Source organism: Haliaeetus leucocephalus, unplaced genomic scaffold (assembly GCF_000737465.1).
Source record: "Haliaeetus leucocephalus isolate CR32 unplaced genomic scaffold, Haliaeetus_leucocephalus-4.0 Scaffold339, whole genome shotgun sequence".
Lineage (NCBI taxonomy): Eukaryota > Metazoa > Chordata > Aves > Accipitriformes > Accipitridae > Haliaeetus > Haliaeetus leucocephalus.
Window position 1 is genome coordinate 8,823,562 of NW_010972775.1, and position 13,790 is coordinate 8,837,351.

A 13,790-nucleotide genomic window follows, 5' to 3' on the forward strand; every position below is an offset into this window, starting at 1 on the left:
GGGACTGTCTGAAGCAAAGGCCAAAAATCGTTTAGAAATAATCTTACAGGAGTCAGAGACTGTGCCGCAGGAGCCTTTTATCCAAGCACAAAGTATGGTGTTTCTTTCATTAAGGGTACATTAAAAGTTTGCCTATTTTCTTTATGGTTTGATTTTTTTTTTTTTTTTTAATTAAGCTTGTTAGGATTATAAGTGATGAGCTGTGTTAGGGCCTACAGTTGCTATTAGTGGTCATGTAAACTAAATAAATTAGTTGATATTTAAAAGACAGTCAAATTACTCACTGGCAGTAATCTCAAGCTGCACACCTGGAACCACAGTTTGCTGAAAAGCTAAGCCAGCTTTTGGCTCCAGGAGCCTGCTCTGCAGAATTACCTTTATTATGCTTGATTTCAGTAGCATAATTCAATGATTAACTCGTAAAAAATTGAGAAATGAATTGGCAGCTGAGAGAAAAGTGTATTTGCCTCTTCCATTCAACAAGTGAATGAAGTGAGATTGACAGATCTAGTTTTAAAAATACGGAAAGGGATATTTTGAACAGAAACCATCAGTTGTATTTAACAATTAGAGATAGCTTACTGAGTCAAATAAAAAAAATCTGAAGTAATCAACAAATGTGCTGGAGACATAAGCACATAAGACATTTTCTTTTTACAGCAATTTTGAAACGCTGCTTTGTGTGTGTTTAATTACATCGGACAAAAGTTTATCTAAATGCAGTTTACAGTGAAATTTCAGTTGAAAATTAATGTTGTAAATTCTGTCATGCAAAAAGTGCTAAAATGCTGTCCCTGAAGATTTGGTTACCTGTATAATTAAGTCTCTGATCCATGAAGATACTCAGATGACAATCTCTTATTGATTACTTCCGAGTAGAAGCTAGGTGTCTGATTACCCTGTGTATATATATGCCTGAATGTACACTATGAATAGTCAGTTTTTCTGGTTAATAATGGCTAAAAAGGTGGTAATACTCTTGATCTTTCAGGCTGAGAATAAAAATGAAAAACAAGATCATATTTTTGTTTTGTTTAGTACCAGTAAGTTTAAGCAGTCCCCATTTAGCTTTCATTGCATATATCCCCATGGACTGCATCTTTTTCTTGCTAGTAGCTTACTTCTCTTGGAGGTATTAAGAACATGAGGTTCATGTACCATCATGGTTTGTACATTCAAGTTGGTGAAAATTGTAGCTTGATTGAAAAACAAAATTTAGATTGTGTGTACAGTGGTTCAGTGTGTGGACGCCCTCTCTCTGTGAACACTTAGACACATACGTATGTACTGGGATGTTGTCAACCAATAGCTCCAGATGTTCAGGGTGAAAAGATTTACAATGGGTGTTTGCAGTGCAGGACCTAATAATTGTTATTTGTCACTTCACAGCGATTCTTGTCTCTTCAGTAAAGTTCTTAGTTACCACTGAATACTTTAAATACCAGTAGCTTTGTGGCAAATTAGGCCCAATGTAGGATCAGGAGATAGCTTGAGTACATTGTATTCTTCTGGAAGACATGGTTCTTAACTAAATTTGTCAAACTCAGAAAGGTGAGCTGCAGAGTTGGCTTGATTAGTTTAGCTGCTCAGTAAGGGAGTGGCAAAGCAGCATATAGTTCACCTTGAAAATTGAAATCAAACTGTGTTAATAATCAGGAAAAGACATTTTCATTCCCTTAATGCAGACATCCGTTCTCCCACTGGCATGTTTATGCATGATGTGGTTCACAGGAATGAACATCTAGACCGGTCAATTCTGTAGTGCTCTTAGACACAATCTCCTTCTGGAAGGACCCATCAGGCAAGTAATTGGGGGTAACATTAGTGTGAGACTTTTATACAAGCATAGTTCAGTAAATTGTTAGATGCTGAAAGATGTTAGGCAGTTACGTGCTGCAGCCTACAGGTGAATTTCAACAGTGCAGTTATGTCAGTGAATATTGCTTTAGTAGCTTTCTTAATATATAATTCTCTGGTGCTACGATTTTTGGCAAGTCAGAAGTTTAATGCAGCTTTTCTGAAATCTGTTCTAGATTTAATGAAGGGCAGCCTTTTCTGTTTTTTGACCATTTTACTAAGTAAGTTGTGTTGTAACTTTGCAGTTCCCGAGGATGTTTGAAATGAACATGTTATGAATAATGAATCCATGCAGGTGTTCTACAAATTGTCTTAATAGTGTGCTAAACTCGATGACTGCGTGGCTGTGGCTTCAGTACCTTGTACTAGGACAGGTCGCATGCCCTCTGCTATGTTTTTAAAAGAAAACCATGACAATATGAAAACTTTTAAAATAGATATGAAAGTGCTTATGGACAATGCTGTGCCTGCAAAGCAGGTATGTTACTTGAGTAGACAGTGGCTAAGTTCTCAGTTTTTTGGGTCCCACCCCCCCAGCTGCCTGCAGAAGGATGGGGTGGCAGAGCCAGGTGTAGCACAGTTTGCCTGCAATGAACTGGCCGCATGCATCGTCCTCTGTTCAGAGGAGACGGAGTACTGAATCCTAAAGTTGTAGGGTATTAAGTACTGGTCAGATGCCTGCTGTTCATAATTTCCATTCATAAATTAGGTTTTAGAGGAGAGAAATGATCTGATAGACTTCCTTGTTCATTCATCACGGCCGCAGAGGTGGCCTAGCAGTGAAGGAGGCAGTGGGTGGAGTGAAGGTGAGTGAGTGAATGGTGCTTGTCTGCCCTGCGGTTGTAGTTTATGCAATGCTGGCAGTGGTGTTGTCTGTTCTGGCTGCTGTGAAGCTGTACAGGCCTGATGGATGCCTCAGCCTGAGAGCTGGTAAACATAATCTTGGGTTGGAGCAACCAGTCCTGCAGTGCAGGCTCGTGTAAGATGCTCGTTTGACACTGTTAAGCTACCAACTAGGAGTGAATGCAGTTGTGTTCAAATCCAGCTTTGTAGGTGCAGACTGAAATAGACGGCTTTAACTTAATTAAATTTTGTGCAGCTTTAATTTTAAGCAAGTGTAGCTTACAAGTTTAGACAAGCTCTTGAGTCTGCAAGTAAACTAAAGTTCACCTGGGTTGCAGGCTAGGGGAACTCGAGCTTTCCAAACTAAATGCTTGAGAACTGGAGTAGCATGTGTTTGTAACTTTTCTGAAGATCCTAGTTTAGGGATTAAAACCATTTAAAAAAGATTAATTAGGATTAATTTTTTTTATCCCCAGAAACAGAGGATGGAAAACTGATGGGTTATACTGCTTTAGTGTTCAGTGAACTGACCTTTGAGGTAGGCAAGAGACTTCAGGCTACGTGCAGCTTTTTATTTGCAGAGACCAGACAGTTTCTTTGTCTGGAGTGGGTCGAAGCCGGTAAGTAGAGGTGAGTGAGGAATGCCCCAGGGTGCAGGTGCAAGACTGAAGGTCGGAGGCCTGAAAGAATCCGTGGCAGCTGAACAAGAAGGAGGAATTTTTTGAAACGGGAGGTTGTATGGCTGTCACCATCAGGCAGCAGTGCCGTGTTCATCCTGCATACGTTCAGCTTTTACATTTTCACCTCTACAAAAAAGTTAAGCATGGGAGTAGGGTTATGGGATGTGCCAGTGAGCGGTGTGGCACAGGTCAGGGAGAGAAGTTGCCTTTCCCGTGGCAGTGAAGCCATGCCCATCTAGCATGAAAGAAGTGACCCTTTTAGTAGGCAGATGCTTGGAGAGTCCTTATAGATACTCGGGGCATTACTCAGCACAGGGAAACCTAAGAGGTTGCAAGGATTGCATTCCTTGGGAGTTACCAAGGTCAGCAGTTGGGTACAGGTTCCTCAAGTGGAAAAAAGGGTGCAGAGGAGCTGTGTGGTGGACACCCATGAGAGGAAAGGGAGCGAGGAGGAGGAGGAATGCAGATGTCCAGAGATCGGGGCAGAAGTGGAGGTAATAGGACATTGCAAACAGCATCGGGAGGAGGGAGCTAGATAAAAGCTGGATTGGTTTGCAGAAAGACAGGCTGATGCGTATGGGTGAGCTGTTCAATGTGGAGGGGAGAGGTGGATGTCTGCAGCATGGAGGAGGGACAAAAGCGTTGTCAGGGAGGCCCTGTGGGTTAAGCTGATCCTCCCCAGTGCAGTGCCTGTGAAGGGCTAACCAGCCCTACTGCAGCCCTTGAAATGCTTCTCTGCTTCCTAGCGTGTGTCAGGCCCCAGGTAGCATTGAGATGGTAGCATAGTGTGAAGGCTGGGGCTCCTTTCTGGGCTGACAATGGGACACCTCAGCTGTTGACCTTGCAGGTTTTCGAGAGGGGACGGCTGTGTGGGGTGTCTGAGTCCTGGCTTGTCTTGGTGGGACTCGAGTGGTGTGTGGGGCTCAGCACTGGGCTTGGCAGTGCAGGAGGGTCTGGTCTGCTCTGCAGGCTGGCGCTCACTCAGGGTAAAGCCACAAAAAAGAGCTTGGATAGGACTGGGTTATGGCACTGCTGACCAGATGATACCTCCCTGGGTACTAAACGAATAGGGTAGTGAAGAGGTACAACCAGTAGCAAACCTGTCGGTTAACAAAAACTAAGTAGGATAGCTGTGGGTTATGGAAACATCGAAGGAAATAATGCGAAATAGAGAAGAAATGTGCCTTTTATCAGCAGGCTTAAATCTGCCATCCAGGCACCTGCGCCAGCCTTGGGAAATGTGTATGGTAGGGAAGCATTGCTGTAGAGCTGCTAACACTGGAAGCTTTTATACTGGATTCAGCTGAGCTTTGTGTAACTATGTACAATAAACATAGCCCTATACAGATTTGTACATTTATTGGCGAGTATTAAACATAAGCAGAGTGTAGAACCATTGCTATTTTCTGGTGAGTATGAGTATTGTTTTGCTTTGCCATCAGCCGCCTGTAGCCACCATTTCTCAAGGGAAAGGCAGCGGAGGACCAGGTCTGTGCCCTGTGGCAGGTTGTGATACACAGCAAGGTGCTGCCTTCCTCCTGCTATCTTGTTCGCTCTGCAGGCATGGAAGTGAAACATTTTTGTGCATGTGTGTTTTGTAGGTGTGCTCCCCCCTCCCTTTTTTTTTTTTTTTTTCCCCCTTAAAGTGCTGCTGAGGAGTGTCAGCCCTTTAGTTTCACTAGGCATCTTTTCTTAGAGCCGTGTGGGACAAAGGCTTGAGAAAAATCTCATCATGCTTTATAGGATCTCCAGTTCAGACCCCTTACAAATACTAGCCTTAAGGAATAATGTTGTGATTAGGCTTCTGCTGACCATAGCTGAAAATACCACAGCAGATCTTTTAGCTATCTGTAGACTGAATTCAGAAGCAACCAAAGATTGATTTGTTTTTTCATAATTAGTTTTAAAACCAGAAGTTTTCATTGTGAAATACATGAGCCATTGGAATGGATGATTTGCCATTTAGCCACAAACCTGCCTATCTGGCAACTGTATCCATTCTTTCTGCTTTTAGTGGGACATATTTTAGATTAGGTTCCTACTTGAGCAGTCTTTCTTCATGTCGCTTTGAGATCACCCTCTGCTTTTTGTATTTAGCCTTTCTAGGCAATTGATCCTTGCAGACTGATCTTAGAACAACGCCCTGCAGTGCCCCATGTAGATTGTTAGTAATAAATATAGGATGCAGCTCCTCTGAAGTCATGTTATCTTCCCACATAATGTACGGAGGGCATTGCATCCTTGGAATAGAGAGTCCTGCCTGAATATAACAATACGCACTGATTTTAATTCAGAGCAGTGCTGAAAGAACCAGGGTGAGAGCTGTGTAAAAGGATTTTCTTTGTCTCTTCTACGAGTTCATTAAAGTAACTTGTGGCAAAATACTGTATTTAAATAAATGTAAAAAACCCCCAGGAACTTAAATGACTGTCTTGTTGCTGGAATAGAGCACCTGGCAGTGTGTGGTTGTTGCAAGTTCTTCCCAGTTAATTTAAGAATTGTGGCATAAGCCTTTAGCGTTGAATACAGCTAGATTTCTTAAGAGAGCTAAAAGAGATGCTTATAGACCTAAAATTCAGATGTAGGTATTCTGATGTCTGCTGGCTAATTATTTCTTGGCAGTTCATTACAATGGGCTACATTTGAGACTTGGGTGTTTCATTAGCAGCCTTATCTTCTTCCTTTGTTCAGCTGTTTGTATAGTTGGCATTATTTAATACTCATAGAATCATCAGTGTCAGAAATGGTGAAGGGATTAAATTTTTATCCTATACGAAATATTTTAATTGCATTTATTTTAGTAACAAGTGTTGAAGTCAAGCATTTGACCAATTTTAACCTGCGCTAAATTAAAATGTTGTGGCATGCTGATCTCCTACTTTTTTCAGCAGTGTGATGCAGCATTGTTCCTTCTTGTGTCTGATGGAAAACCGGTCTGGCTTATTCTCTTTGGCAGGTGGAAGGAGGTAGATTAGGTTACAGGGAAGATGAAATGGTTGCAGCTCGCCCTTGTTGCGCTGTTTTATTGGCTTGCTGTGCTTGTTGCTTCCTTATTTTGCTGAGAAGAGTGGTTTGACTTGGATTCAGGAGGAGTCTGCCTTCAAGCTGAAAAAGCCAATATTTACAAATGGGTGAATAATTGCTTTGTTTACTTTTTGAGGCCTGAGAGTTGGACACTTTTCTACATTTCCAGTGGACACAACTCTGTGGCTATTTTTATGCTTTAGGGAAATAACAATACTTCATGTGCTTCCAAGATGCAGTTGTGGCCCCTGTAGCTTTTATCTGGGGTAAGAATATATCTGCGTTTGAGTACTGGAAGATTTAGTTTGTCTTGTATTGAGTGTTTTGCTTCTGTTTGCTTGTGTTTGTGCTAGGTTCAAGTGCCTTTTCTCTTAGGCGTGACATGGAATTATCCCCAGGGGAGAGAGAAGTGCAGGCAGGGAGAGAGCCCCTAGGTGGCATCCGAAGCCACCTGATTTTTGGCTCCTGCGTGCCAGAGGGTGAGAGGTGCGGATGGGAGGGGAGTCCTGAGCTCTGGGGATGCCAGGGTTGACTTGCGGACATGCCCAGCTTGGGCGTGCTTTCCTTTCTCAGTAACCTGTGCTAGCAAAAGCTCTTACTCCATTAGCTGAGCAGTATATATAGTTGTCATTTCACTAATTCGAACATGTTTCAACCTTTTGCAGCTCTGCTTTCTAAATATTTAATTGAAATGCTTTTACAGCCATTTTACTTCTTTATCAACGTGAGCCAAGCCAGACAATGTAACATGGCATATGTTAAGATGTTAATTGAGTAGCAGCACACATAGGCGGCTGTTTTGTAATTTTCTACTTAGACGATCCTTGGCTCCAGCTTAACATTTCTTTGTGCTTTTGAATGGAAGGTTATATAAAGATAAATTTAGAGCTCTTAGTCCAAGAAAGAGAAGCATTAATTCAGTGAGTTTAGGAATTAAGGGCAGAATTCTGCAGGCACTGCTGGGACCCAGTACTTGTTGTGAGGGTGTGATAATAGTACCTTTCTGATAGTACCACTTACTGTAATAGGGTTGGTAATCCTTTTATTGAGTGGTTCCTCACAGTGTGCAGAGTAAATAGTTTTTTTGGTTGGTTTTTTTGTTTGTTTTTTTTTTTGTTTGTTTGGTTTTTTTAAATGTCACCTGATGTCATCAGAGTTGTGGAAGAGATAATCAAAATCTTTCCAAAAGGATGTGTGGTCAGTTTAATAATGACCCTCTGTATTTTAACATGGCTTTCAGAAAGATGACTTTGCCCAAACTGTCACTGTTTGTATTTAGTAGTGGAGTCTAACTTGCTTTCCTTGGGAGCTAACTGGGTTTTTGCAGGAGGCGAAGAGGCAGCAGGACACTGCACAGGAAAAAGCTGGGTGCTGTCAATACCCAGATACCTCCTGTGCCTGGGAGATGCAGGCCTGGCAAATAGTGCTCATGTGATATTGCTCCCCATAGACAGAGCCTTTCAAGACTACCCGTAAACCCTGTTGTTAAATAGCTTGACAAACAACCTCTGGAGATTGTATGGGGGGACTGATGCAGTGGGAAACAGAGGCTTTTCAGACCTGAGTAATTTTTAAAAGGCCATGTGGCCAAAATAATTCTTCCTTGGCAGACAGCTCTAACCGCTGTCTTGGGTTTCCTTCTCATACAGAAGGCTTGTTTGCAGATACCTGAGTGAAAATACTGGGGCAGCAGCGTGTCGCCATACAGCGTTAGGGTCATACACATGGGCTGTGAGTGAGCAGTTGGGAGGGTTTTCTGTGGCCCTGAACAGCCCCTGCTCCCATTCCTCCACTGGAGCTGTGCTGAGTTGTTGCTGGTCTTGTGCTGAACTCTCAAGAAAAAACTTACTTTTTTTTTGTTTGGTTTGTTTTTTCCTCTTCTCTGAAGAAAGCTTATTTTAGAACTTTATAAATCTCCCCTCTCTCTTTGTTAATTGTCTGAGAGGGTAGGTGGTTTACCATCTGAGATGATAACTAGTTAACAGTGGTGATGATAAGTAACTATGCACTGGGGTTTTCCTTTCTAGTTGCAACTTTTCTTGCTGCATCCTGTATATTGGGTGATAATGTAATGTGTGAGTACTGGAAACGGGGAGCCCTGCAGTGGGGAACTCTTGGTGTCAGGTCATGAGTTGTATCCTGTCTTTGTGATGTATGGCACAGCTATTAGCAGTGATGGAAATTTCAAAAATTGCATTAGGGTTTGGCAGAAATAATGTTTTCCCTAGGCTGTCCAGAATGTACCAAGCAGGCAAAACACAGCTACAGAGGCTGTTTTCAGGAGGGTGTTGCAGTTTATGCAGATATTTGCAGTCTTGGGCTGAAGGGGATACAGAGTATCTGTGGCAACTTCACTGGTGGTATGAAACTTAAAATGCAAAAATCACTCTGGGCTTCCTGGGTTTGACCACGCAGTCAAACCATTATGATGTTTTGAACGATAAATCGTGGCTCCACTTGTCCCCTGAATTTTGCTGAATGGGACTCGTTGCTGTTGTTGACATCTTCCTCCTCTATCCTTGGGGGTTGAGTCCACTGCTAGTACCTGAATGATGAGACCCGTGTCCCGTGTGAATTTTGGGACTGGGAGGTCCCCTGCCTGAGCAGAACCGCAGTGTCCTGGAGGTGCTGCTGTCCCACTCCTGCCAGGGACACAACCAGGAGCCCCTTCGCCAGCGTCCTCCTCTGTGCAGTGTGTCCCAGGACAGGAGTTATGCTGCAGCGGGTGCATGTTCATACAGCGTGTTCGCTGTGCGTGTGTGCGTGCTTGCCCGGTATTTGTTACGCTGCTAGCTTTCATAGGGAGCGAATGATCGGCAGTTGGAAAGCTGATAAGGCTTAGTTTCAGTGGCTGTGCAGGCTTTGGGAAGGCTTAGAGTTAACTAGGCAGTAGCTAGTAAGTTTGAGGGCTTTCTTTTACCCCTCTCAACCACCTTCCTTTTTCTGGTCTCGCAGGCATAAAGCTTCTTGTATCCCTTACGGTTATATGGCTTTACTATTTGCAGCATTAAGGAAATACTTGTTGTGCTCAGAGCAAATGAATTTTGCCACCTCTTGTAATACAATAGTCCCATACTGCTCAGCGTATTTCAGCTACCTATTCCTGAAAGTAAAGTATTGCTTAATCAGAGGAAGGTTGGCAGCATTTGGTTTTATGCTGCTTTGAAAAAAATTACATTTCCTTGCCTTCTCCCCCAGCTTTTTCCCCTCCATCTCTTCCTCAGTGCAAAGTAAACCCAGCTGCACACCTGGGGAGAGAACACACTCATTCTGCCCATGCCAAGTTGGGGCTGTTAAAATGGGGCTGTTTTGAGCAGAAATACATAAATAGGTCAGGGAAAGCAGACATGCATACTTTGGCATAAGATAGAAGAGTAGTTTGAGGAAATGCTTTAGTCTGATTTCCCCTCTCCTCGTCCTCCCCAAGATACTTTTGAGGAGTTTGTCAACGTGGCTTCAGCATTTAGGAGTTTAAATTACTGCAGCCTTTGAAAGTTACCTTCAAGATTCTCTCAAAGGTCTTGGGCCTAAAGGTTAAGTCAAAAGCTGAGGCTGTTAAGATGGGCTGGAGGCTTTCCAGTAAAGGCTTTCTGCTGCAGACTCAAAGCAGCTGATGCATGTTCCTTGGAAGGACATAGGACTGGGGTCTCCATGAAACAGCGGCTTTTGTAGGGAGCCACCATGCTATGCTTCTGTAAACCACAGGCTAAGAAACCCCCTTTTCTCTGCCATTTTACTACTTAGTACAAGATGGGCTCTTGTTTTTGAGTGGCTGATGGTACTTCTTCAGAGGTGAGCAGGTTGATCCAGGCTGGTGGTGGTCGGGACGGAGTTGACATTTTTGAGGAGCGTTGCTGTAGACAGTAGAACAGGACTGTGTCCCTCTTGAGTTGCTCAGTGTGCCTTAACTTTGAAACAGTCTGCACGGTGGTATCCACCAAACAAAAGTTTGATCGTTGGTTGTGATAGTGTCATTGATTTTTATTTTTTTTAATTTGTTTTTTTGAGAAAGTTTTGATACATACTTTTGTGTTCCCACGTTCTTGTGATGGGTCAGTATCTGGTGCAAGCTGGTAAATCCAAGGCAGCTATAAAACCAGCCACCTTTATCACTCATAAGAGACAGATACCCCCAGAATCAAAAAAGGCACCTTCTTGTCCTGGATGAAACTGCTTGAAGTGGCCTGAATTAAGTTCTAGATCAAGTAAGTGAACTAGTTCAACTTCAGGGAGACTGTTGCATGAAGAGCTGCGAAAGAGAGAGTAGCGTCAGCTGTGCTTCTAGGTGGGGGTGAGTCACAGCAAGCCCCCAGGAGGAGCAATGCTGGCTGTTGGCTTACGGTAGGGTTTCTAAGTTTAGTTTTCCAATGGGCTCAGGTCCCTAATAGATTCAGACGGTTATTTTCATTAGTGAGAACATCGATCACCCCTGCCGCTCTCCTGCAGCTGTTCTTAGATGTGTAGCAAAGCGTGTGGGTAGCAGCCTTCAAATGTTAGAAACAGCTCTGTGTAGGGCCTGATTCAGCCTTGCTCCTGGGATTGCTGGTTGCAGTTACTGTAATTGCAGTAGTAATTAGGTAAGGGATGCATTTGAAAGAGACAGAAAGCAGACTTATTTATTTGTAAATGAAATTTCAGCTTTCAGAACACATCTGTCCTGTCAGTGAAGGAAGAAGTGGGGTGAACTAAACAAAAGTGGCAAATAACATTGTAACTGGGATAGCTGTTCCTTTGCAACCTTTGTCACTTGTCCTGCTATCTCCTGATTTGATGGAGATGCATCCTGTGGTGTCACCAGGTGGAGCTTTTCTGTGCAGTGCTCAGGACCATGAGAAGGTCACTGTCCCAGCACCTTCCCAGTCAAAGGGCTGGGTCCTCAGGGTTGCTGTTGCTTGACTTTGACATGGATCAACTCCACTGGTGGGTAAATAAGAAGCATTTATGTCATTAGGCGCAGGCTTTATAGAATCAGGCCATGTTAACCTGGTTAACTTGTGCTCTGGTTGGGATGAAAGAAGCCTCAGTTTACCACTAACAAATTTTGATGATGTCCTCCCAGTGTAGTAGGGAGCATGGAGCAGGAGATGAAAAAAATTGCTGTTAAAATAGACATCACGCTTAATCCCTGCTGAAGCCATAGGACCTTTGCCTTTTAAAATGTCACAACATCTGCTTGCAGATTGGAGGACATGAACTTGACTATCCTTTTTGTGCCACCAGTTGACGAAAAGGAAACAGAGAAACTGTATTTGCTGGCCTTGTTATTGCTCTTCTGCTGCAGCTTTTCGACACTGTTGATCGGTGCTGTAGGAGTAGAGGTCACAACTGGAAGAACCTGAACTAAATTTTAGTTTACATTTACTGACTCAGACTGATATTTGGAGATAAAAGGACAGCTCTAGGGATCTCCTGCCCAGCTGCCTCCTGGCAACTTGCCTCTTTCTCTTTGCAAGAAGAAGATATTAATGCAAATGGGCGTGCTTATGCGCAGCTTGGCAGAACCTGGAAACCATGCTGGCTGAAGCATATTCTCCTGAAAAGCCTAGTGCACAATGTCGTCTGGAAGTCTGTAGAGTAGAGGCTGTATTTGGACTAAGTTTGATCTGCCTGTACCCTACAACCCCTTATCCTCCATGCTGCTTTTCTTAACATGATTAAGCTAGGACGTGAAGCCATAGAGAAGGTTTAGGTACAAAAATGGACATACATGCCTGAGCTCTGTTGCCTGCTGCCATGAGCGCTGCTCTGTAGGAGAGGCTGTGGGTCTGTAGCAGCACAGGGATTGTGAGTCCGAGCCAAGGGCAGGAGGCAGTGGGGTGAGGTGGAGTCTGGGGTGAAAGAAGTGCTGCTGGAGCAGCCGTCTGTCTCAGCATGACTTTGGTCAGCATGCCTTGGTCAGCTTTGGGTCAGGCGCAGTGATAACTCTTAGCAGCAGCAGTTTTCCATGCTTGGTGTCCTTTGACTTTTCTAGTAAGGCGGTTTTTGAAGAGTGAGATGACGTTTGGGTTAACTTCTTCAGTTGCTACGGTAGATGTGAGTGTCTTCCCTAAGGCAAGGAAAAGCTCTGATTTTTACCATCCTTAGCATTCCCTGTTCTCACAAATCCCCAACAGCTCTGCTTTACTCCCTTCTTGGTGTTCCTGGGTGGCGACCCATCTGATTGTCTTCTCCTACACAGTCAGCTGAAGTAGATGTCTGCTGATGTATCTGCTTCAGTGGACTTGTCGTATATTCTTACCTGTTGAAATTTTTTATTACATTATGTCACTATAGCATATGCAGTTCCTGTATGGGAAGGGGCGTCAGTGTTAGCAGGACCTGCAGAACAGATTTTTAGACCTTCTGGTTTCAAGGTGAGGTGTTGTAACAAGCAGGACAACCAAGCTCCTGCCTCTTTCAGCATCTGATACAACAGTTGATGCTGGTTCAGTAGCTTTGTTTCCTATCACCCCATACACTGGAGCTGTTTGTTTTGCTTGTTTCTTACTTATGATTTTAGTATATCCATCAGATGCCTTACTCGGCCTTTCTTTGTATGTGGTAGCACCTGTAGAGAAGTAAAATAACTGGAAATGAGATGTTTTGTTGCGCTAACAGGCGACTGAATTGTGTTTCATTCTAATAGGAAAAGATTCATTCCCTGAACTCCAAAAATGCTTGTTTAGTTCTTGTTCAGTAGGTGGCCAGCAGTAAAGACTCATTTTTTGCATGTTAAAGCTCCTGCTCCTCTTCGAGCAGTGATAAAATGCCTTCAGCTAATGCAGTCAGACCAAGCATGTGAAATACAGCACCCTTAAGAAACACAAAAACTGCTTATGGGTGTGTTTATATGCAGTATAATAAGTTCCATACTGTTTGCACTCCTTGGCACATGTACTGAGGTCATTGATGGCATACTTTAATTCAGTCCCCACCCAATGTCGTCTTAATAAGCCAACTGGGAGGTAGTGAGACTAACATGCAAAACTCCTAAGTTGCCAGTGGGATACCAGTTGTCTGCTTTGTAGCAGCTCTTTGGAAAGCTAGAAATAAATGCCTTGAATTGGTGGGATTTACCGAAGTGTGGGGAGAGGGGGGTGTTAATTGTGTTTACAGATGAACAAGTAAAAGGCATCTGAATTGTGGAAGAGCTTTTAGTGACATCCATCCTGGCTGCTTTGCAACTCGGGATAATAGCTCCCAGTTGCAATGATGCTTCATTAAAAAGAAATACAGTTCTTATTTATAAGAGCAAAACAGCAAGAAGTCTAACAAACAGTTAAGTTTGGGGTGACTTCCTACAAAAAAACAGCTGGATGAGTATTCTTCCATAGACTAGCAGGATATTTCACAGCAGGCGATTAAGCCTCTAGTACAGTGATAGAAATTCTAATATGTAATGTTTTT